A 25,000-nucleotide genomic window follows, 5' to 3' on the forward strand; every position below is an offset into this window, starting at 1 on the left:
AAGGCTACTGGAAAAAAACAGTAGGACTTATAAAGCGAGCATAAATTTTAGTTGGATAATCAACATGTATTCTCAATAGATTATTTTGAGAAATTTTTTAGTAATGCCTGAAAAGTTCCAATGAACAAAGAGCAATTGCGTTAGATATGAATCTTTCAGCGAAATACTGAAAAAAATGCCTTAGTATCCTTTCAGGGAAAATTTTTGGAGGACATTGTTGATATTTTTCAAAATTTGCAAGCTACAGTAGTTTAAAATTCTCACAGAATTTTCACTATTTTTTAAGGTTTTCTTCGAGAATTCCTCTAGTTATTCATCTACATTTTTATTTCAGAGTTTTCACTAGCTATTCTTTTGCAGGGATTTTTATGTATTTTTAAGGTTTCTCAAGGATTACCGTCGACAGATGTTCCAGGGGATTTCTATAAAAGTAACAGTTTTGTCAAAAAATCTTTTCTTAATTTTCTCCAGCTTTTTCTTTCAAAGCTTGAACAGACATTTTTCATGAAACAAAACTCGGGAGTTTCGAAAAAATCTCCTAAAATTTTTGAATATAAATTTCAGGGAATCAAAACAAAATGTAAAATTATTCATAAGGATCTCTAAAATAATACGAAAAGATATCTTCAGAGAATTTTTGATTATACACTTTCTAACTAACATATTAAGGACAAACGACTTGGAAACCTAGTTCAAGATGCACAAATCTCAAAAAGTATACGTCTGGCGACAGTATAGTTTTTGTGTTGCCCTTGCTCACATGAATATCGCTTCAAGTAAGAAGAGCTTTGTATTTCACAAGATTTGTGTGCTTGAATCGTGAATAGGTGCGAAAGTCGACCATTTTGGCGGCCTGCAACCAGTATTTTGAAATAATTAAGCATTTTTTTGGAAAATAGGGTCTGAAAAACTTACAATTCAATTTATGTAAAACTGTGTCCCGCATCAGTGTGAAATATATCTGGTCACTTTAAACTAAGTTCGTCTTTTGCCGACGAACCTTTGCGCCTGGGAAGTTGGTTGAGTAACAAAATCCCGGAATTCGACCCATATGGTCGAATGGACACAGACGGATGGACGGATGGACGTTGGACAGCTGCAAAAATCGTTTGTCATAAGATCCCTTGGCTTTTTGCCGAAACTAAACCTTCCCCTTGGAGTGGAGGTGGGTGGGAAGTAATCCATATGAATAGGGTAGTGGAGGTATTTTGGACCGGGCAGGTATTTTGGCCCACCTAGGGAGTTTTATGATATTTATCACATAATCTCTACTAAATCTTGGTAATTTTTAATTGGAACACGAAAAGTATTCAACTATGTGATGGCCTTTATTTTGGATGTCAGTTAAATATGCTGTTCAGTATTAAAAATAGAGAAAATGTTTTCACTTCCAATGAAACGCACGGAAAAGCACCAAAAACAAAGAAGGTGACAAATTTGTAGTCGGCTTCGAAGAGGTATTAAATTTAACAAATAAATATTTATTTCATGTGAATGTAGTTAGGGCATAGTAAGAACTCAAAATAAACTGTTCTTAACCTCGGTGGAGCGATAATATTTACTAAAATGGAGGTTTGAGCTATGGCCAAAATATGTTCAACATAATCAGATGTGAACATATTTTGGACCACCTATCAGATCCATCTCTCTAGTTCCTTCTTAAGGGAGAAAATATTCATGCCAATGTATTTAGTGTACTCTAAAAACAGATAAATAGAATAAGTTGGGACCTCCTGGGGTCTGGGTTGTTATACGTTTATTTTACAATGAGATTGTTGTGGGTTCGATTTGTTCTAACAACTTTTCGCCAAGTAAAAAAAATTGATTTGATTTGTGTTTTAACAACTTTTCAACAAGTTGAAGTTTTCAGGTGTTCGGTCACCTAGTTTAGAAAAGTTGTCCTTCTCGGCAATCAGTTGATGACTGAGACAATGTGTTATCTAATGTATGTTTGACAATTTACGTTTCATTCAAATTACTTTATTTTTGATGGCCTTTCCACTCATTACAATATGTGTGGAACGCCTTTATATTTAGCAAAATCACTAAACTTTCGCACTTCTAGAAAGCGTTACGTAATTTATGCATGGTGATTGACGTCATGCAATAGTTAATAAATACACGTTTTGCGTAACATTTTTTTATGTAACATCATACTACAATGCGTAAAAACTGCCAACTGCAACAACATTTCATCTTTTTTTACCGTTACGTAATTTTTAAACGTTCCCTGCCTAAAAAATGAATAGAAAAGATGTAAACTTCACGTAGTTTTAACTATGTTTAAATTTTTGCTGAGGTGGCTTTCATTTCATCAATCAATTGAAGTTTAGTTTGGTGGGCCAAAATATGTGCACTTGATGGTCCAAAATAAAATCAGGTGGCCCAAAATACAAGCCCGAGATCCTTCAGGAGTTTTGATATTTATTGTATTTAATATAACAATTTTAAGTTCTGTTTGGCCTTTTTCGACAGAAAACATGTTGCTCTACGTAATGCCTACTGAAATTATCCATATTTTGAAGGGGAAACTTTCTTTTATCGCTGAATTGTTCATCCACTTCCTAAAGGGGTCCAAAATACCTCCCTTACCCTACTTGTTGCTACACTTTTGGAAGGTAGTTGGTTGTTTGAAGGATACTTCAGCTCACGCGGGCCAGGAGTGCTTCCGAGAAGTTTTGTTTTGCTTGTGCGGTTGGGCGGGTTTGAGGGATGCGCTCTGCTGTGGTTTGAACCGACTTTTTGCTCGATAAGTGGCAAAGTATGGGAACTGTAGTGATGGAATGAAACGATATATACCTAGAGTAAGCGATAGTTGAGTAAGGGCGAAAAGATGAAAAATCGATACGGAACTTGTAATGTGATGTAACTTCGAAGATAGGTTTGTAACTACATAGTACGTTACAGTTGAAGAAATAATGACTTAATAGTAAAGTTGTAATATCAGTTTCTTGTTCAAAATCTGTTACTTTCTCGGAACACACGAGGTAGGTACACTATCTAATTTTACCGTGAACATTCCTTACCGTAACTAAGTTTTTTTTTTAAGAAAATAAGTGGAATACGTGGAGAAAGTTCTGCAAAAGTTTTTGTGGAATTTGATGACTAAATTCTTGGAGCAATTCATAAATACATTATGGAGAAATCGACGAAGCATTTGGACTGAGAATTTTTTTTAAATCGACGAATCATTTCAATTCAAAAAAGAAAATAAATTAAAAAAAAACTTAAGAATCCTATGGTATATGGTGAAAGTGTACCATATACCATAGTATCCTCAAGTTTTTTTTGGACCCCTAGAGGACATAAGATTGAGTTTAAGCCAAAATCAAACAGATTCAGAAGGTGTTACACATAACGATGATGTTAGTATGACCGTAAAAGCCTGCACTTTCCGTTAAAATTACCCATAAGGTCCTTTCTAGCTGAAAATTTGATGAAAATAACTGATTTTTGAAGCATCAGTTTTCACTGTTTTGGACACCCCTATGTATTTTGGACCCTCCTCAGTATATATTTTGGACACCCGGTGTTTCAACCCATTTAAAACCATTTTCGAAAAATCTGCCACTTGAATATGCTGGATCACATCCTAATTACTTGATTGACAAAGGCTGATTAGACGAATTTTGCGAATTTATTGCGCTAGAATGATAAACATTTTTGTTTACATCTGCAAGTTTCCCCAGTACCACATTCTCTTTTCGTAAACATGTTGCGACACTCGCACGGATGACGAGATTGACAAACATTAACCCGTTAACGCCCAAGGTGTCTCACAATTTAAATCTTCAAATAAATTTGTTATCAAAGGTCAAGTTCCAATCAAATAAGTATGATTTGATGAAAAAAATGGAAGTCTATGGTGTAGTTCCAAAAAAATTCTTCATTGTAGGTCCTCAATATCTGATAATTTTCTCGAGTTCTACTTCAGCACAACTTCTACGCTATCGTTATATTCTGATCCGTATAGATAAAATGCAGCTCTAAACAAGTGAGAGAGATGATAACCACTCAAAAAGAATAGAAAAAGAACTTATAAATTTGGGCAGAAATATAACCCGATAAACGCCTAAAAGTATGCAATGCATGGTTATTGTAATTTCATGTAGTTTCCACTGCAGTGTTCAACATTTCTCATTTTTTAGCAAATCAAATAAAGAGAGCTCACTATGTGTGGCATAAGCAAACGTTGAAATACTTTAGAAGTTAGATTTTACACAGATAATTATTTTCAATAAAATAATTGAGTTTTTCCTTCAGCACCCCACAAACTCTCTTTACGTACTCACCATACGTAAACTTTTCAGAAGTTTTTTATATTTAAAAAAGAACGTCGTGTTAAGTATTGTTTCATGAAATTTGATTTGATTTAATTTGATAGATACGTATTTCGACCTCAACTATATGGTCGTCTTCGGTGTCTACAGGTATTCTACTAACACGCCCAGGTTCATCATCATTCCATGTTTTGATATAAAATTTCAACCAGATATACTCTACACGGCTTCTCCACTTATGTTTGTACTACCCCATGATAGTTTATTCGTGAACAATATGTGAATTTTATGGTGTTATTCTGGGCACTATCAAAGTTACATCGAAAAGATAATGTAAAATCCCTGCATGAATCCCGGGAGGATATACAGAAGGACTTCTGAGAGTCATATCTGGTAGAGTTCTGGGGGAGTCTCAACTGAAAGCTTGGTAGGAATCCCTGAAATAATCACAGAAGAAATCCCGGGAGGAATTGCTGTATAAATCCCGAGCGAGGATCCCGGCTCATAGAAAGAATTCCATTAGGATTCTCTAAATATGTTTCGACAGAACACTTTGAAAGTATACTAAAATGAATCTGTGATGTAATTCCAGAAGAAATCCGTGAAAAAATGCTGGATAAAATTTCTGAAAGAATCCTTTCAGGATTTTCTAAAGCAATTCTGGCAGAAATCCCTGAAGTTATTCCTGAAGGAATCCCGTAAAGAATACCTGATGTATTCCTTAGAGAGATCATTCCTGCAAGAACCATAGAAGATGTCTCTATGATCTAGGGTTGCCTGAAAATAATCTCGGAAGAAACATATATTTTTTGATTTTTTTTTCGGGAGGGATCCCTTAAGGAATAACAGCAGGAAACATGGAAGGACTCTTTGAGGGAAATCCAGCAAAAATCCCTGAAAGAATGCAGAAAAGAATAATTAACAGAATCCTTTCAGGATTTTCCAAAACAACGCCTGCGAAAATCCCTGAAGAGAACTCCGGAGCAATCTATACAGCAATCTCGCAAGCAATATCTGAGGGAATCTCGGGAATAAACCTAAGAAGATTCTCGAAAGGAATGCCTGAAGAAATCCTAGAAAGAATTCCTGAAGGTATCTCAAAAAAGAACCTCAGCTCATCTAATCTCATCTCAATTCTTCGCCCTATTCTCTAGCCTCTTCCTTACTGTCTTCTTTGCCCTCTATCCTACGCTCTATCATAACCTTCAACCCTGCCATCTGTCCTACCCTCTAAACTATACTCTACTATAACCATTGCTCTATCCTTCATCGTACCCTCTAGTCTATATTGTGCTTAATCGAACCATCTACCCTACTCTCTACCCTAACATTTTTCCTACCCTCAAACCTACTCTCTATTTTACCCTTCTCCCTACCCTTTGCTCTACCCTAACCTTCCACTCCACTGTCTCCACTCCCTCTACTCTATCATTCACCCAAACCCTCTACCCGACCGTCTGCTCCACCCTATATCCTTCCCGCTACCCTATCATCTACCCTTTTGATACGCATATTGCATGGTATTATAGCTCAAACTACCATTCCGTGACCACTAACTTGGGTATGGCCCGCCATCTTGGGTTTCAAAATGGCGTCGGATATTCATTTTTGAGTTCTACTCATGAAGCCCGATCGATAGATACTCATATTGCATGGTTTCATAGCTCAAACTCTCATTCTGTGGCCGCCATCTTGGATATGGGCCGCCATCTTGGATTTCGAAATAGAGTCAAATATCGTTTTTTGACTTCTACTCATATAGCCCGATCGATAGATAAGATACCCATATTGCATAGTATCATAGCTCAAACTACCATTCCATGGGTGCCATCTTGGATATGATCCACCATCTTTGATTTCAAAATAGGGTCAAATATCGATTTTGACTTCTACTCATGAAGCCCGATCGATAGATATCCATCTTGGTTTTCGAAATAGGGTCAATTGTCGATTTTTGACTTCTACTCATGAAGCCCGATCGATCGATACCCATATTGCATGGTACTGTAGATTAAACTACCATTCCGTGGCCGCCATATTGGATATGGTCCGCCATCTTGGATTTCAAAATGGCGTAAAATATCGATTTTTGACTTCTACTCATCAAGCCCGATCGACAGATACCCATATTGCATGGTATTATAGATCAAACTGCCATTTCATGGCCACCATATTGGATATGATCCGCCATCTGTGATTTCAAAATGGCGTCGGATATTCATTTTTGAGTTTTACTTGTGAAGCCCGATCGATAGATACCCATATTGCATAGTATCCGAAGCAGCATTGTCGTAAAAAAGCATATATTCTGGAGTTTTGACCGCCATCTTGGAACCTAAGCCGCCATCTTGAATTTAAATATCCTTCATCTTAAGGAATGTGTATACAAAATTTGATTGAAATTTCTTGACGCATTTCAGAGTTATGCCTTTGTTCCGGTATACATATACATATAAACATACAAATAGACAAACATACAAACATACAAGCATATACACATACAATCATACATACATCTTCTTTTGTATATATTGATTAACAACTCTGCCGAAGAAATTTAACTGTAAATTTTTAACCAAGATTCCAGGGAAATAATTTTTTTCGCATTGGAAATGATGTTCACAGATCGTGACAATATGCATTCTTTGCAGCATCGTTTACGCCACCTAGTGAACCAGTCACATACTATATTGTGCACTATGAGCAAGGTATGGGCGTGGAGAATATCTTCTCTGAAGAAAGTATTCTAAAATTTTGCATAATTCTGGAGATATTCACATCCAAAGGACTGTCCTATTTATAGGACGCTGGGCGTTCGGGGCATCTGTCCTATAAATAGGACGCTGGGCGGATATGGGTTAATTTCAAGGCAAATAATGATATTTCCAGTGACGAAATGATTGCTGCTCGTGCAGAGCAATCTAATTTAGCGAATGATCCTAAAATTGTTCGTCATCTCTTCATTAAATCGGAGAAAATTATGATAATACGACCCAGGGGGTCCAAAATATGGATCTATGACATTTGGTCGAAAGACATTTGGTCGAATGACGTTTAGTCGAATGACATTTGGTCGAAAGTACGTTTGGTCGAAAGGACATTTGGTCGAATGGACATTTGATCGAAACTCATTTTGCGGAGGATCTATGACATTTGGTCGAATGACGTTTAGTCGAATCATTTCTGGCTCGCGTTGAGTTCAATTGCAATACCGCGTCAAAGAACAGCCTATGTTTGAAAGAAGGAAAAATCTCTGTAGAAAGTCTGCAGTTATAAACGGAATAACAGCTTGTGTTCAAAAGGAGAAATTTCTTCTAAAACATTCAGCAGTTGGTACAGGAAAAACGCAATGAAATCAATAAACGTGAAGAATAGCCTATGTTTCAAAGAAGAAAAAAAAACATAATAAAAAGGCAACAGCTAAACATTCAAACACAGTACAAATACGAAACTTTAAAGAACAGCCTATGTTCAAAAGAAGGAAAAATCATTGATAAAAAATCATAATCATAATGTCCACTCTTAGCACAAATAACAAACTTGAAAGAACATCATATGTTGAAAATAAGGAGAAATCTTTGATGGAAAAGCCAGTATGTTCTACACAAAAACCCATGAAATGATGAAACTTGAAAGAAGAGGCGAGATTAAAAGTAAGAAGAAATCTTTGATAAAAAATCAACTGCTTAAACCCGATTGTCCCATTTTAAATGGGATTTCCATATAACATGCGACAATCGGGCGTAGAACAGCAGTATGGAGTTTGTAGGAAAATTAAAAAAAAAAAATACGGCAATCCAATCACCCACGTATAAATAACGTGATTGACGTAATATTTCAATTAAGATGTAAGAAGAAACGCGGACAACCGAACCAACCGATTCATCTTAGAGGGATGGGTTCTGTATATGAGATTTTAGGAAGTGACGCAGCTAAGAAGTTTACTACTCACTCCTGCTTTTTAACTAATTCCCGTCAAACTAAACACCGACTAATAATGATCAAGTTCGTTTGAGTAAACTTATTTTGTAGCCAACAAGGTATCAAGGTAGGTACATTTTATGAGAAAGCTTTTAAATTAAGATGGACGTGGCTTTAGAATAACGACCACAATATTTCAATTATTATTTTTGACCATAAGATCACAATACGCCATCATAGTGCAACGAAGACATCTTTCTCTGTAGTTGTGAAATACAATGTTTCGTATGCAGAAAATCCACGCACACAATTGCTTATATTCTCATAAGATGAAAACAACTTGTTGTTTACATTTTAGCGACGGGAAAAAAGAGATTTATTTAATGAATTGAGCAGTTAGTGCTGCATTTTGTAGCAGTGAAATCTAATTTTGAACGGTGATGAAGAACAATATGGCTAGCTGCTGCTTTGGTGCGGTTGCCTTCGTCGTACGCAAAACGAAAAAAGTTTTCAACTCGAAAGTGGAGTGAAATTGTTAATTGAAATTTTACGTAATTATTCGATTTCCAGTGCTATGGGGGCTGGGCTGGTTATTGATAGTCTACATCTTTTTGCTTCCATCTGATGAGCCATTGGCAAAGATTAGTTAAATATCTGTAATTATTTGCTTCGTATTGACGCATATGACGAAGTAGATTTCTACACTATATGGTATAAAATCGAAAAGATTTACTCATAGCTTTGATCGCAATAAGATTTTTTTTATATCGCTGTTCAATTCTAGGACTGTTGTTCATTGGAAGCAAAACGAAGAAGGAATCTCCTGATTTTTATGACGACGATGTAAAAACAGAAAGGTTTATGCCTCATGGCTGAGGGATTTCAAAGTAACAGAAGCTAAGAGGATTTATTGCGCCGGGGCCCGTGGCGTAGTGGCTACACGTTTGCTTCATAAGCAGATGGGTTCGATCCCAGCCCCGGCACTTTCGTCAGTTGCTCTTTCCCCCGGAGAGCAGCTGACACTGACCCTCTTCTGAGCCCATGGCTCAAATGAACCCGGTACTTGGACATCGGCGAACGGCAACCCATAATGGACTGGAAACAGGAACAACCAACAGCCACACATCAACATCCTCAAGCTCATCATTCTACCATGATAGGGTAGAAAGTGAAAGCAGCGCAACGGCCACCACCAGTTCGATGTAGTACAATTAGAAATAGAATACATTTAGGCGCTTTACAAAGTGTATGTACAGCTTCCAATTGGAATCGCTCACGCAGTGGTCAGTCCAGGAATCTTCGCGTGTGCCACCTGATATACACATACAAAATGGTTGTTGGCAGAGGAAGCTCTCAGTTAATAACTGTGGAAGTTCCCATAGAACACTAAGCTGAGAAGCAGGCTTTGTGAGAAATTCTCAGAAGATTTAATGGAGGAATTCCCAGAGGAACTGCTGGAGGAATTCACAGATGTACTCCAAAGGGAGTCTCCAGCAAAACTTTTGAGAAAGTTTCAGAGATCCTGGAGAAATTTCCAGAAGATCTCCTTAAGGGATGGAGATATTCGTAGAGAAACGCCTGCAGAGGAACCCTAGAAAAACGTCAAAATGAATTTACACAGGAACTCTTCAAGAAGTACACCTAAAAGAACTCTAACAGGCACTCCTGGTGGAACTTCTCTCGAAACTGGCGAAGTTTTCCAAGAATCTCCTGGAAAATTCTCCAAAGAACACCTGAAGAATTCGTCAGCGAAGAATTCCCAAACGAGTTTTTCTTATAGGAATCTGAAGGTATCTCCACAGCAGCTCCTAGAGGGATAGTAGGAGCCTTTCCAAGAGGAACTCCTGGAATAATTCCCAGAGAGATTCCTGTATTTATTCCCAGAAGAACCAGAAGCCAAGAGGAACTTGCAATTCAATTCTTGGAGAGAGCACCAGATGCACTCCTGCTAGGGTTTCTGGAGAAGTGTCTGAATAAAAATATCCCAGTAAATTTTCAGGTGGTGTTTCTAAAGAAACTTCAGGTGGAATATTCGAAGGAGCTTCAGAACGAGTTCCCAGAGGAATTGGAGAAATCTACATAGAAACTCCTGAAGGACCAAAAAAGTTTTTGAATTGTTATTATTGGAACATCTGGAGGAATTATCAATGGTTGTGAAGAAATTCCAAGAAGAACTTCTGAAAGATCCCCAGAGCAACTTCTGGAGGAATTCGCAGAAAACTTCTAAAGAAGTTCCTTAAAGAAACCCTGAGGAATTACCAGGGGGGCTCCTTAAGGAATTCCTCTCCGGAAACAAGGTCCACAATGATTCCTGGAAGAATTGCATGAAGAATAATTCCTAGAATAATTCCTAGAATAATTCCTGATAAAGCCCCAGAGGAACTCCTGGAGAAATTCCCAGGCGAATATTTGGAGAAATTTTCCAAGGGTTCTTCTACATCTTATTCTTAGTGTAACGTCCCACTGGGACTTAGCCTTATGGACTATAAGCACTTCCACAGTTATTAACTGTGAGCCAATGACCTTTACCAATGGCCATTTTGCGTATGTATAAGGTTTAGCAGGCACCGAGGAACTACAGGTACTGCCTGTAGTCACATGTTAGGTCCATCCTTGCTGGTATTTTTTTAAATTTATACTGTCCATGATCGCATATCAGTCCCATCTTTGCTGGGTTTCCTATTCATATGGGACAATTTTGCGATCATAGGCAGTATATAGGACCTGCAAAGGCAGTCAAGCCCGTGCGAAAGGGAGGGGTTACGGGGGCTAAACCCCTCCCATCATCGATGTTCCATGCACTAGGCGCTCCTTCGCTCTTTTGTCAAAATAAGCAAAACCCCTCCCTTGTCGGCTTTTTAATGCACGGGCTTTAAGGCTGTATACTATAGTATGTGCAGATAAACAAATAAACAGTCTCATTCATTCAAAATATTACCCGGTTTACGAAGATTCACCAGACCTTTCGGATCTGTTCTCGACAGATCAAACAACCAGACATCATAAAACTATTACACCACAATCGATGTTTACATCATCCTCCGTTTCACGTCACTCGCCTCCAAATTCAAGGCCAGCCCCAATTTCGATCCGCGCCGCCGCGCGCCGTAGCCACTTTGCAACGCATGCAAAAAGGCTAAACAAATTACGGGTAAACTTCAACTTCAACCGACCGAATTTCCAAACAATCAATAATGAATTTAATGGCAGCACGGCACGGTCGACCGGCCGGCCGCACCCTCGCCCCAATAGTTTCATCTCGGCGTCGTCGGCGCGGTTACGAGAGAACCGCGCACCGAACCCCAAACTCAATGCTTCTCTCACATTCACTTACCTGGTGGAGACTGCCGGTACGTCTGCTGCTGGCGCTGATTGCCGCCAATACGTAAGGTAAACCCGCGCGCAGCTGGAGCGAATGAAAACCGCAAACAGAGGAAAATTAATCCAACTTCGGGTTCCAGCAACAACTGCCACCGCCGCCGTAACAACCCGTTTTTCGTAGACGTAATCGCAATACACACTCGTCTGATGAGATAGCTTCTTCTTAGCGATTTTTTTTTTGCAATCACGCACACTAGATCTCGATTTTCCACACTCCACACGCGACTCCGCCGAAGATCAACCGCCGCTGTTGATCGCAGCACACGTTTCCTTATTGGTACTTTGCGCACCTACTTTGGATGTTGTACCGTCTCACAGCCGCAACTCCACGCCACACACGTCGCGTCTTCACGGTCTTCACTCACTCAATCACTAACGTTTGCACTTTTCCCATTTGCGCTTCGCGTGTTCGCCAGAATCGTTTATTCGCTTTTTCAGCTGTTGATCAGCCTCTTCTCCGTTGATTCTCCACGGGCTGTTTGTTTGTGTGCTTTCGCTGCAACTTTTCTTTCGCGGAATTTTTCGCTTGCTTTTCGTTTGCTATTTGTTTTCCTCCAAACAACCTTGAGTTGGTTACGCTTTAGCGTAGTTTGCTTTATTGCGTGCTTTTCTCGCGCTGAACTGCTTTTATTTTCGCTTTGCTTCTCATTCGCCAAGGCTGCCCGTTTGCGATTTCGTAACAGCTAGCTGTTCACTGAACACTACCGCACCGCTGGCTGCTGCACTCACATGGGGACTGGAGCCACGAGCTGAAAACGAAGCAAAACAAAAAACAATAAAGTGGGTGCAGAGAACGATCGAGTGGCTGGTCGACTGATTCCCCGCCACTACTAGTAGGAGAAGAGATCACTTGAACATATGTTCACAAATGGTGGAATTCTTCGCCCGAAAGAGACGTCGACGACCGTTCCACTTAGATATTCGAACACTCATTTGCATCAAATGGATCAACACCGGCTTTGACATTCTTGCTTTTTCGCCCTACATGCTTCGACCAGCCAGCTAGCATATCAAACCCAGCCCAGCACTGACTGACTGCTGCTGCTGCTGCTGGGTCCCTAGTGCTTATTTTTAGATTCCCATCTATAGCGTTGCGTTAGGTTGGTTGGTTGGGGAGCCGTAGACTTTTGATTAGTTTCCGCCTTCCGTGGTTTCAGTATTTGCGCAGCCCAGCTTATCCATTTTACAAAACTGCTTCCCCCCACACTTCCTGCACGACACCAGCACCAGCGAACCTTCAGGTGTCCTCCCTTTTCGATAGCCAACATGCCAACACCGGACGGGATAGATAGACATTCACGTCGTCGTGACTATCACCGTTGAGCAGTAAGGGTGTGCGATACGCGAAATTATTTTGGCAATTACGTCTCGAAACAATGAGCATTCTAAGTGACTTCATTTTGGTTTTGTGATGAATTTACCAAAGCACCGCATATTCTTATTAGTATTATCATACTTAAGCCAAGAGTAATAATTCTGTCACGATTTATATTTTTATATAGTTGTTTTCCAGGGATTCTATTTGAAAAAACCATCTCAAACTTCCTATGGTATCGATTCCACTTCTAGAGACTCCTTATGAAGTTTCGCAAAGGATTCCTTTGGAAAGTCCTACAGAGAAGCTTCCAGGAAGTTTCCTAGGGATTCCTTCAGAAGGTTTGCTTCAGATATTTCTCCAAGGAATAAAAAATAGAGATTCTTACATAGTTTCAAGAGTTCGAAAGTCTTCGACGAATTCCTTCAGCAATTTCTCCAGGGATTAATTTAGAAAATCTAATTCAAGATTTATTCAGGAACTACCATATCTTCTGAAAATCCTCTAGTTTCCTTTCAGTCATTTAACTAAAGAATATTCTTACAATTCCTCTAGAAAACCTTTCATGAATTTTTTCGTGAGTTCCATGGATTCCATCAGAAGTATCTCCAACGATTTCTCCAAAAAACCATAAGTTCTGAATTCCTTCGGAAATTTCTCCGAAGAATTCGTTAGAAAATCTTTCATTAATTCATCTAAAACTGCTCAAATCACTGGCGTAACCAGAAGTGATGCTTCATCGTACATCAAATTAGACAGTGTTTTTTTTTTTTAAATCCTATGAAGATAAGGTATTTTATTAATTCAGTAGAGGCCAAGGTCCATGTAAACAATCCATATCTTTGGAATAGTCTGAATAAGAGTCTTAACATATTCTGCTGCAAGAAGATGATATCCCGACGAGAGTCTTAAAGAAAATAATGATTTATGAATGGATACAGAAAATACAGTGTTTTCTGAAAACTGGTAAAAAAAACTTAGTTTTTCTAGAATATTTCATTATTACAATCTCTTATTTATGGTAATATATTGAAAATCAAAAGAGTTCTAGTCAAATTTAATACAACTCTGTAATGCTGATAAACTGGAGACACAGATGAAGGAATTTTAAGGAGAATTCTCGGGAGGGTTTCAGGCTGAAAGTATGTAATGGAATTCTGGGCACAATCAAAGAAATTCCAGAAAATATTGTGACGGTATTTCTTACCGATTTATTTGGGACATCAATTTTACATATCATGATCAAAAAACTATGTGGAGGGGTTGCTCATAGAAACTATCTCTGAAAAAAAATAGAGTATAAATTCTGAAGCTTTTAAAACTACTTCGACATTGTTAAAGTAAATAAAAAATATGTTTTTTTTTTCTTGAAAATACCTAATTGTTAATTCTTTTGAAATGGGGGCGATGAATTCTTATCGGATTCCTGGATAATGTCAAAGAATTTACTCGAGTCTTCAGCTCTGCTGAAGAAACAGCAAGATTCCGGAAAAAATTTTCAAAGGAATCCAGGCAATCTCTGGAGAAAGACCTGGAAAAAATCTAGGAGAAATCATGAAAAATCCTTCTGAAGTTTTTGAATGGGTTTTCTAAGCAATACCCGAAGAATTTTTTTCTGAAAACCTGGATGATTTTCTTTCTGCAATTATAAATTTGAAATTCTTAAATACGCTTATACACATTTCTTGATGAACACCTTTGGATAAATTATGATAAAGTTTTCAAACTACATATTCTGATAAATGAGTACTTGGTGGCGTTTTCAAGAAAATTCATGTAACAATTCTCAGAGGAACTTCTGATGGAGTTTTCAAAGAAACCCTAAAGAGATCCCCTGAGAAAATTCTCAGATGAATAAGTACTGGAACTTCTGGAGGGATTTCGATAGGAATTTCTTAAGCAATTCTCAGAGGCACAGGAGAAAGTACCGCATAACCTTCAGATGGAATTCCCGGAGGACTTTCAGGTTAACTTTCGGGAAAAACTTCTGAAGGTATTGTCAGAGAAACTTCTAGAGTAATGCCCAGATGCATTCCTAGATAAATTACCACGGGAAGCCGTGGAGGAATTCCTCGGAGAATTCCTCGATGTGTTTTCCAAGGAACTACTTGAGGTATTCCCTGATGGAGTCCTGGAGATATTCTTCGTGGAACTCCTTGAGAAGTTTCCCGAAGAATCATGAAGGAACTCCTCGGCGAACTCTTAGAGGCATTCCCGAAAAAAACTCCTTGAGGAATTACCAAAAATACTCTTGTATGAGTCCCCAGAGAAACGTTTTGAGAATTGAAATGAGTTTTCCAAGGAACTCCTGGAGGAATTCCCTGAAGAATTCACGGAGAAATTCTTGATAGAACTCCTGGAGGAATTACAATAAATACTCGTGAGTTAGTCCCCAAAGAAACTTCTTCAGAACGTTCAGAAGAAATGAAGAAACTTTCAGAATTGCTGAAGAAATTCCCAGAAGATTCCCGTAGAAGAGAAACTCCTCGAGGAACTCCCAGAGCAACTCTCCGAAAAATCCCAGAGGAATTTTCGGAGAATTTCATTGAGTGATTCTCAGAGTAATTTCTAGAAGAAATTTGAAAAATAGTCAAGAAGGAGTTGCCATAGAAACTTTGTACGAAATTTTCAGAAAAAAAAAACTCCTAAAGAAATTCCTAGCAGTTGTCCTTGAGGAAACGTCAAAGAAACTCATGGAACAACCTCGCGAGGAATTCTTCGACGATCTGCCAGAGGAATTCCCTCAAGAACTCCTACAGTTATATCTCGAAAGGGACGTGGACGAATCAGACGACTTCATGGAGGAATTCCCAGAAGAACTCTTGGAGGAAATTGCAAAAGTACTCCGGAAAGAGTTACCAGCGAAACTCTTGATGAATTTCCGGAGAAATTGCTGGATAATTTTTCAGAACTTCTGGATGAATTCTTAGAAGATCTCGTTGAGATGTCTTTAGATAAAGTCTTGGATTAATTCCCCAATCAACTCCTAGAGGAACTCTTTGAGGAATTCAAAAGAAAACTTCCGTCGGACTCTTAGAGGAATCCCACACAGAACTCCTTGATATCTCGGTGAAATCGTGCAGATATTCTCAGAGGATTTTATGAAAGAATTTCTGGACGACTCCTGGGGGAATTTGCAGAAGTACTTCGGAAGGAATTCCCAGAGAATATTTTTGCGGAGCTTCCAGAGAGACTCCTGGATAAATTCACCAGAACTCCTGAAAGGATTCCCAGGAGGTCTCCTTGTGCAATTCTAAGAGGAGCGCCTTGTTGAAATTTCTAAAGAAGTACTGGAATACTGGAAGTATCCTAACAGGAAACCCTCGTGGAATTCTCCTGAAGAAATTGTCCGACATACTCCTGGGGGAATTCTCCGAGGAACTCCAGGAGAAGAAGGAAACATTGTAAGAATTATCAGACCCAGACTTTTCTGTAAAAAAAAATCACTCAGTAACCAAGAGTCATTTCCACGGACTCCTCCTAGACACACTCCTAGATGTATAAGAGGAGAACAATAACAGAAGCTTTACGAAGAGGAACTCATGAAAAAATTTCCAGAAAGGCTTCTGGAGAAATTCTCAGTGGAATGGGAGGAATAGACCGGCCCACATTTGTATGGCGAGAAAAAAAAATTGGAAAAAATCACGGGGCACCCTCTATAATCGTACCTTTGGATGAGAAGAACAATCTGTGAAAGATTCAGCTCAATCGGTTTAAAACTGTGCATGCGCAAATGAGATGAAGGTTTTTATGGGATTTTCAGTCCAAATATATGGGATGACATATAGTCTCTCACTCAGTACGCCGGTTCAGCGAGTTCGATTTAGCTCAGAATTGAAAGAATGGTAGTTAATACCCTAAGGAACAACTTTGTAGAAGACCATATAATGATAAAATTTAATTTAGTTGCGGTTTCATCAGCTAACGAAAGCAAGATGAGGACATCTTCACCCGTTTTTGTTTCTGTCGGTCGAAGCTTGCGCGCTACATCATAGGCAGCCATGTAATTCTTCATTATTTAGATACCCGCCCACGTGTGTGAGCAATTGAAATGAAGAACAACATAGCCGCCTATGATGTAGAGCACAAGTTTCGAACAGCAAACACGTGCTGCATGTAACAACCGAGAGAAAACAGGGGAAGATGTCCTCATCCTACTTTCGTTAGCTGAAACCGCAACTAAATTAAGTTTTATCATTATATGGTCTTTTACAAACTTGTTCCTTTGGGTATTAACTATTATTTTTTCAATTATGAACCAAATCAAACTCTTTCAACCAGCGTGCTGAATGAGAAACTGGAGGTCATCCAATCTATATACAGTCGACTCTCCACATATCGATGTTCTACATCTCGATATCTCTCCCTATCTCGACGATTTGGTAGGTCCCTTCAATCTGCCTACATTTTACCTTTCTACATGTCGATATCTCCTTATCTAGATATCTCTCTAACTCCATGCGATCTCATTCGATTTTGTTCTAGATTTTCTCTCCATATGTCGATATGCCCGTTTGTACAGGTTGCTAGATCTCGTTTCTTAGGTGCCAAACATTCTGGGAAGGTGAAGTGACATCTGTTTGTTGACGGTTTTTCTTAGTAACGAACGTTTTTTCAATCTAGTGTGCATTACAAATTGGTTCTTGAGTTCGATCTCTCCCTAGCTCGATGATCCCTTCAATATCGAGAAGTAGAGAGTCAACTGTAAATAAAAATGGAATGGTGTTTGTATGTCACGAATAGGCTCGGGAACGGGTCAACGGATTTACTTCATTCTTTCACTGTTGTATTCGTACAGGGCTCCGACGTGTTCATGCGGAAAAATAATTGGAAAAAGTGTCCGGGAGGGCAAGAAAAACGCGAAAATCTGAAATTCCGTTTCAAGCGGCACTTCTCTATGGAAGTGACTGTGAAAAAACACAGTAGGCAGGCAGTACGACGTTTGCTGGGACAGCTAGTTTCCCATATATTTGGACTGAAGATCCCATACAAACCTTCAACTTATTTGCGCCAGCTCATTTTTAAACCGATTGAGCTGAAATTTTCACAGATTGCTCTTCTCATCCAAAGGCACGATTCTAGAGGGTGCCCCGTGGAATTTTTCGACATTTTTGTATTTGGGCCAGTCTAGGGAGGAACTTGAAAAAAAAACTTCCCAGTGAATCTGTTGTGGATTTACTAAAGAAGCTTCTAGCTCCTGGAGAAATTCCTAAAGAAGTAAATTACCAGGGAAACTCATGAGGTAGCCCCTACTGTAACTCATTGAGAAATTAGCAGAAGAGCAGAATTAATTTGCAATTTTACTTCTGGAAAACTTATCATAGGAATCCTGTGGAAATTTTGGGTGGATTGTTTGGAAAATAGATCAAAATGGCACTTATGGTGGTATTTCTTGAGGAACTCTTGAAGGAATCCCAAAAAAAATCGGTAGAAATCCACAAAAAAAATACTCCTGAAAGAGCAGAAGAGAGAATAGAATTTTTCAGTAGAGCTTCTGGAAAAATAACCACAGATTCTAAAGAAATTCATAGAAGAACTTTAAAAAAATCCCCAGAGCAACTCCTGGGGGAAGTTTAGAAGAACTTTTGAAAGAGTTCCACAAAAAAACCTAGAGGAATTACCAGAGGAGCTCCTTAAAATATTAATCTGTGGAAATAGTGGAAGAATTACACCAGGATTTCCTGAAAGAATTCCTGAAAAAAGTTCAAAAGTCTTGGAGAAACTCCTGGAGGAATTCCCAGGTGTATGGGAAAATTCTTGAAGGCACTTCTTGTGATAATGATATTCTCTATAAAACTTTAGGACAAATACTTCTAAAAAAACTTCTGTAGAAATTTCCAAATATACCCAGCCGAAATTTAGGGAAAACATTTTGGAGGAATCCAAAAAGATTCTTGAAGAAACATCTTGAATAATTCCCAGATAAACTTGAGAAGAAATTAGTAGAGAATCTCAAGAGGAGCTCTGGACATATTCATGGAGGAACTAATTGAGGTATGTTCAGAAGAACACTGGGAGAAACTAACAAAGAAACTTTTTCTAGTGATTTCAAAAAAAACTTAAATAATTCTAAGGGAAGAACTGCCGGAATTAAAAGAGAAACTTCAGTGGGAACTAGAGATGCCAAATATACAGATTTTCCTGTATTTTACAGATTTTTGACCTTCGATACAGACAAGATACAGAGTACAGATAAATACAGATTTTTAAAATTTGATACAGATTTCTCCAGTAAGCATTAAATTTGAAGATATTTTCAATGAATTTGATGTAAACTTCATAAATTGCTGCTTAAACTTTAAAGAATTAAGGAAAATTTGAACCTTTTTACACAAGTTTTAGAATAATAAATACCAGAAAAAAATTAAAAACCGTCATAAAGTAATATATTTTTATTTGTTTCTACTGATATATCCCTTTCGTGACGGAGCGCAAAAAAGTGAAATCTCCATACAAATTGCTAAACTTTGGCTCTCCAGAACTCTTAGATTTCCCAAAAAAGTAATTATTATTTTTACTCATTTAAAAGAACTACTCTTTATCTTTTGATTTCTAGCGTTGACTACGTAGATAAATCGGAAATAAATAATATGCGACAGATAAAACTTTTTCATGTTTTACCGTTTTTGCCCACTTTTTGTTTACCTTGTTGTGGTAAATTTTACAGGCAACGTAAACAAAAGTTTATTTCACACATACAAGTATAAGCAATGGCTGAATTAATGGAACAATTTACATCATATAAAACAAAGTCTAAACAGATTAAAAAAATATGCAAAACTGTTACCGCTCAACAGCACAATTGTGTTGGTTCGTCACGAAAGAGATATAGGACTTTCGGTTTCTGTTATACCCTCAAATACGGTGATACAGAAAAATCTGTATTGATACAGATTTTTTAATAAATAATCTGGCATCTCTGGTGGGAACTGCTGAAAGATTTCCGGCGAAAAAAATGTAACGAATGATGGTGGAACTGCCGGAAGAATTGCTTGAACAATTTCTTAAAAACGTCCTGAAGAAACTTGAAGAGGAACATCTCGAGAAATATTCCTGATGCTGCCCTTGAAAAAATCCCAAAGCAATTGTTGAGGGGATTTTCGAGCAAATTTCGCTCAAAGTCATCGGAAAAACTTTTGAAGCTAGAATGGTTTCTAGTACCCACACAATACAGAAATCCAGATTTTCATTTGTAGTGTGGGTATCATATCATATTATAAATTATATTTTACCAAAAAATGGTTTTTCGAGGAGTGTGCTCGACACATTATATTTCATAGATTTAGTCGGAATTCATTGCAAGAGTGCAAAGAGGCTTTTCAATAAGAACTTATGGCAGAAATCTTCAAGCGCATTTTTATAAAATTTTGAGCTGCGGTTGTTTTTCCAGAATTATAGAGTAGAATTTCTCTAGGAGTACCGGTAAAATATTGTATTCAATTGCACATTACTGATTAATTTAAATGAAAAACTATAACTATTAAGTTTTGGGGGAAATCTAATATGTCATAATCAGCTGGACAGATACATTCAGTCTTAAAAAAAACACAAAAACATTTCACATACAACTTGCCAGGAGGGATAGAAGTTTGTAAACACTGTAGCAGAGCAGACACAGGTCACAGATGCAGACGCAAAACAAACCTACTAGTGAACAACAAGGTCACGATAATACTCGCACTTCTCTTTATTCGCGAACAAGCGAATCATGCAAGCACTCGTCTGTGATTGGCGAAGTTACTCTCGGATTTTTCAAAGAAATTATTTACGCATTTACTCAACTGGTTGTTCCTTTTAAGAACAATGAAGCACAAAGCATTACAAACATACTTGGAGTTGATTTGCTATTAGAACCTTAACTAAATGCACTTCCGTATGTTGTACGCGAATGAAATCACGTGAGTGTTTTTGTATGCTTCGTACTCAAGAATTAGGCTAATGCTAATTAATTCACACTCGGCTTACTCTCGGAATCATATTGTTTCGCTGTGTACGGTTACATAAGTTACACATTTTTATGTACGACTGGATCAGCCTCACCGGAGTGTCAAATGTACACAGTTACTTTTCTGGCTCTAGCGCTGGCATGAGAACAAAAATTTAAAATTGATTTTGTACTGATCGATTCCATTCAGTGAAAAATAATAATTATCAACTGCCAGCGCTAGAACCAGAAAGTAGCTGTGTACATTTGACATAGGGGTGGAGGCTGATCCAGTAGTATACAAATATGAGTGAATTGTACACAAGCCTGTATTGTTTCGTATTAGGGCATATTTTTTTTTTTTTCAACACGCGAGTTGCTCAACGAACATTTCCATCTGTGCTTTCCAGCCCACAGTAAGTTCTTATGATGACAATCAAGAAAATGTTCTAGCTACATACTTTCTTTTTTTTCATATTTTCATTCCTGCAGTGAAATTGTGTGGGACCCTTGAAACGTGCGGCCCAGAACAATGGCAAAAAGAAATTTGATTTTCAGTGTACCCAGATTTATAGTGCGTACCTCTTTATCTCCGACAGCATCAGGAATTCTACATAACGTTAAGTTCCGTATCGCGTTGCCGAAAAAAAATCCATACCGCACACCCTTACTGCTCACCACTCTTATGCTCCGTAACTTATTCGTTTCTCTGCAACACAGCTCCAACAACAAATTCTTCTTCTGTTTTCGCTTGTCTGTCTGTCCTTCGTCCCCCACACCGCACCGTGTGACACGACTTCCACCACACAATCTCCGGCTATGACACTGGCCTCTTCAGCACATACACTTTTAATGGATCTAACAGATCTTCAATCGTCGAGTGAATCGATATTCTTCCCTTTCTCCCATTTCGGGCCCCAAATGACCGACCGCACCAATCAATGCTCACTCCAGAGACCACAGCTGCACAGACTTTCCACTCTATTTGCAGAAACTATTTGGATCCGTAGTCGCCGTTGGCATTTCAACTCCCGCATCCCGTCCCGTCCCGTCATACCCTAGGACCCATTCATAAGTCGTCGTCGTCGACACACACTATACCACCGGTCACCGCGTCGTGGTACAACAACCGGGAACATATGACAACCGGTTCGTCTTACTGCGACTTCACTCACCAACCAACTTCGCACCCGAGACGGATTTCTTCACCAGAAAAAAAGACTCACACCACAACCGCACGAATCAGGCGGGCTGGCGGGCGGACGCGCGATTGCAGCGAACGAACGCACTCTTCACCTTTCTCCACCCGCGCGCGCTCTTCAAGAGTCACAGCAATCCGGGGGGAGCCCTTGCTGCTACTCAGCAGAACTCGCAGTCGCTGCTGCACAGCTGAGTATGGGCTGCTGCTGCTGCTGCTGCAGGGCAAAAAACCGTAGCACGGCGCGCGCGAATAACTTTGTACCACAGCAAGTAGTAGCACATTCCACTAACCACGACGAGAACCAGTGCCGAAAGAACCGACCGAACGATGCCGCGTACTCCACAATACTAACGATACAGTTATTGGGGAGCTTTAATTCGAGCTCCCCCAATCGACCAACCAGCAATCCATGGACCATGATCCAGCGCGCTCTCGGTCGGGTCGTCGTCGGTGCGGACAGAGTCAGTGAGTCAGTGGAGCACTCTCTCGTCGCAAATGCTCTCTTCGTCATTGAGGAATTTTCTCCGCGTGCTCTTGAATGGGTTGAGATTTTCCCCCAAACAAACTCTCGTTGAGCTGTTGGGTTGTTGGGTGGTCGTGGTCGGTCGACCGGTCGGGCGAAGGTTGTGTTTTGCGAAAGAGCATCTACTGCTGCTGCTCCACTGACTGCGACGGCGGGTGCAGCAGGATGCATCCAACATGCATTCATGATTGGAGCGCGTGACTCGTTTGAGCAACGGTGCTCTTTGCTCTCGCGGTGGTTCTCTCTGTGTACGTCGTCGTCGTCGTCGTCCGGTAATGTTGTCGGCAGCGAGATTGGAAATTGTCCAACGAAGACAGTTCTTGCGAGGGATGCTCGTAATTTAAAATTAGAGCTTTGGTACTGTAGGGAACTATCTTCATTAGGACCTCATCATTTTCGCGAGAGTTCTTCGATGACCTAGAATATTTTTTGAAATCACTACTCTACAAAAATATTTTTCATGGACCTGTAGAGTGTTGTGTTGTATCTTTTAGATCGTTTTTAGATCTTGAAGCCTATATTCGCGAGAGTTCTTGGATGACCTAGAACATCATTGGAAATCAAGACTCTACAGAACTGTCTTCCATGGACCTGTAGGATGTTGCACCGCATCAGTAATGTAACAAAAGTCCATTGATTATAGGTTAATTGATCTTAAGGCCTTTACTCGCGGAAGATCTTACCTAGGTCATCTTTGAAAATAACTTCTCTATAGAACCGTGCTCGATAAATCTGTATGATGTTACACCGTAGCAGTAATGTAACAACATTCCATTATTATACTTGTACACCTTGAGACCTTTGCTGGTGGAAGGTTTTGGATGGTCTAGAATGTTTTTGGAAAGTAGTTCTCTACAGATACATGCTCCATGGACTTGTAGGATGTTGCAACGCATCAATAGTGTAACAATAATCCATTGATTATGCTTGTTGATCTTAAGGCCTTTATTCGCGGAAGTTCTTGGATACCCTAGAACATCCTTGTAAATAACATCTCTTCAGAACTATGCTCCAGGGACCTGTAGGGTGTTACACCGTATCAGTAATGTAACAAAAATCCATTTATTGCGCTTGTAGATCTTAAATTCTTTATCCGCCGAAGTTCTTGGATGACCCAGAACATCTTTGGAAAATAGCTTTCTACAGAACCATGTTCCATGAATATTGTTACCGGCGGGTAACATTTGTGTTTTGTTTAAACCCAGAGTACGGGAAATTAGGGAACTCTATGTAAAGTTAATTTACAACGGTCAAATTGAAATGGCAATTGACGGGGTACGCAAGCGAAGCGCAAATCTGGGTGTACGGGGTACGTGGGTGGCCGGTTTCACTCATCCAGAAGCGAGTGTAGGAGGAAATGGGAAAACGCTAATTGATGAGTGATGGATGCTTCGGGTGAGGAACGATCGTGGAGATGATGGGAGTCATTCAGTAGCAAGATTCCAAGCGAAGGACAGTTAGCGAGCTACCGCTCTTGAAAGTGAGAAAATCTCGATTAGTGATTGCCGGTCGTGTATCCTGCGGAAGATTGTACCCGCTCCAGGTATCGCAATCCGATCATTTAGCGGACGGTTTTATCCGCTACGGCCATTGCATTTGGGGCGCGCGACAAGTCCCGCCCGGGCCACCATCCCGAAACCATTCTCCGGACCTGGCCTTCCGATTAAGGAGCCGGCTCGCCGGGAAGCCTCCAACGCACGTTGCCGCGCACGTTTCCGTGAAGACGTTGGCCCCTGCGGCCATCTAGAACCGCTACAGGATCGAGGAAAGTACGAATCCCGCCAGAAACTCAACGGCTCCAACCGCTCCCGTTCTATTGCCTCTGGAAGCCCTCCGGATCACCATCGAAGCCAGCATCACCATCGTCGAAGTTCCCTCCTCCGCCGCCGAAGTTACCGCCGCCGTCGAAGCCACCACCTCCGTCTAAGCCACCTCCTGCGCCATCGAAGTCATATCCGCCGCCACCGCCCGTGGGGCCCCCTCCATCTGTGACCCCCATTGCGAAGAACAATAAAGCGTTTGTTAACCGTGAGTATTTTGTGAAATAGGTTCCCGTACTCCGAAAACTTTCCCTCGTCGATACGCCCTGAGACCCGGAATCGAAAAGAGGCCTTGAGTGCCCACCCCGGAGGCTGCCGCCGGCTCAGACCAGCAGCCTGGGGTTTTGGGCCGGTTTCCCTCTGAAACCGAGCCGAGAGGTTCCGGGGTCAAAAAAGAGGTCTTATAATATGAAGGATGTTACACCGCATCAGTAATGTAGCAACAATTAATTGATTACGCTCGTAGATTTCCAGGCCTGTACTCACGAAAGTTCTTGGAGGTCCTAGAATATCTTTGAAAACTACGTCTCTACAGAGCTATGCTCGAAGGACCTGTAAGATGTTCCACCATATCAGTGATGTAACAACAATCTATCGATTACACTTGTAGATTTTATGGCGCTTACTCGCGAAAG

The 25,000-nt window shown here is 39.7% G+C and overlaps 1 protein-coding gene and 1 long non-coding RNA gene across 5 annotated transcripts in view; one reads left to right on the forward strand and one right to left on the reverse strand.

The window, feature by feature from the left end:
* Positions 1-25,000, forward strand: part of LOC109419384 (ankyrin repeat domain-containing protein 27) — a 46,343-nt gene that overhangs the window by 8,594 nt on the left and 12,749 nt on the right. The gene's annotated exons all lie outside the window — the stretch shown is intronic.
* On the reverse strand, positions 12,197-22,745 carry LOC134289639 (uncharacterized). Its single transcript, XR_009998594.1, has 2 exons — positions 21,404-22,745; positions 12,197-12,331 (listed from the first exon to the last, which is right to left on the reverse strand). It is a non-coding gene; the product is annotated as an uncharacterized LOC134289639 (long non-coding RNA).

This window comes from Aedes albopictus, chromosome 3 (assembly GCF_035046485.1).
Source record: "Aedes albopictus strain Foshan chromosome 3, AalbF5, whole genome shotgun sequence".
Taxonomy (NCBI): Eukaryota; Metazoa; Arthropoda; class Insecta; order Diptera; family Culicidae; genus Aedes; species Aedes albopictus.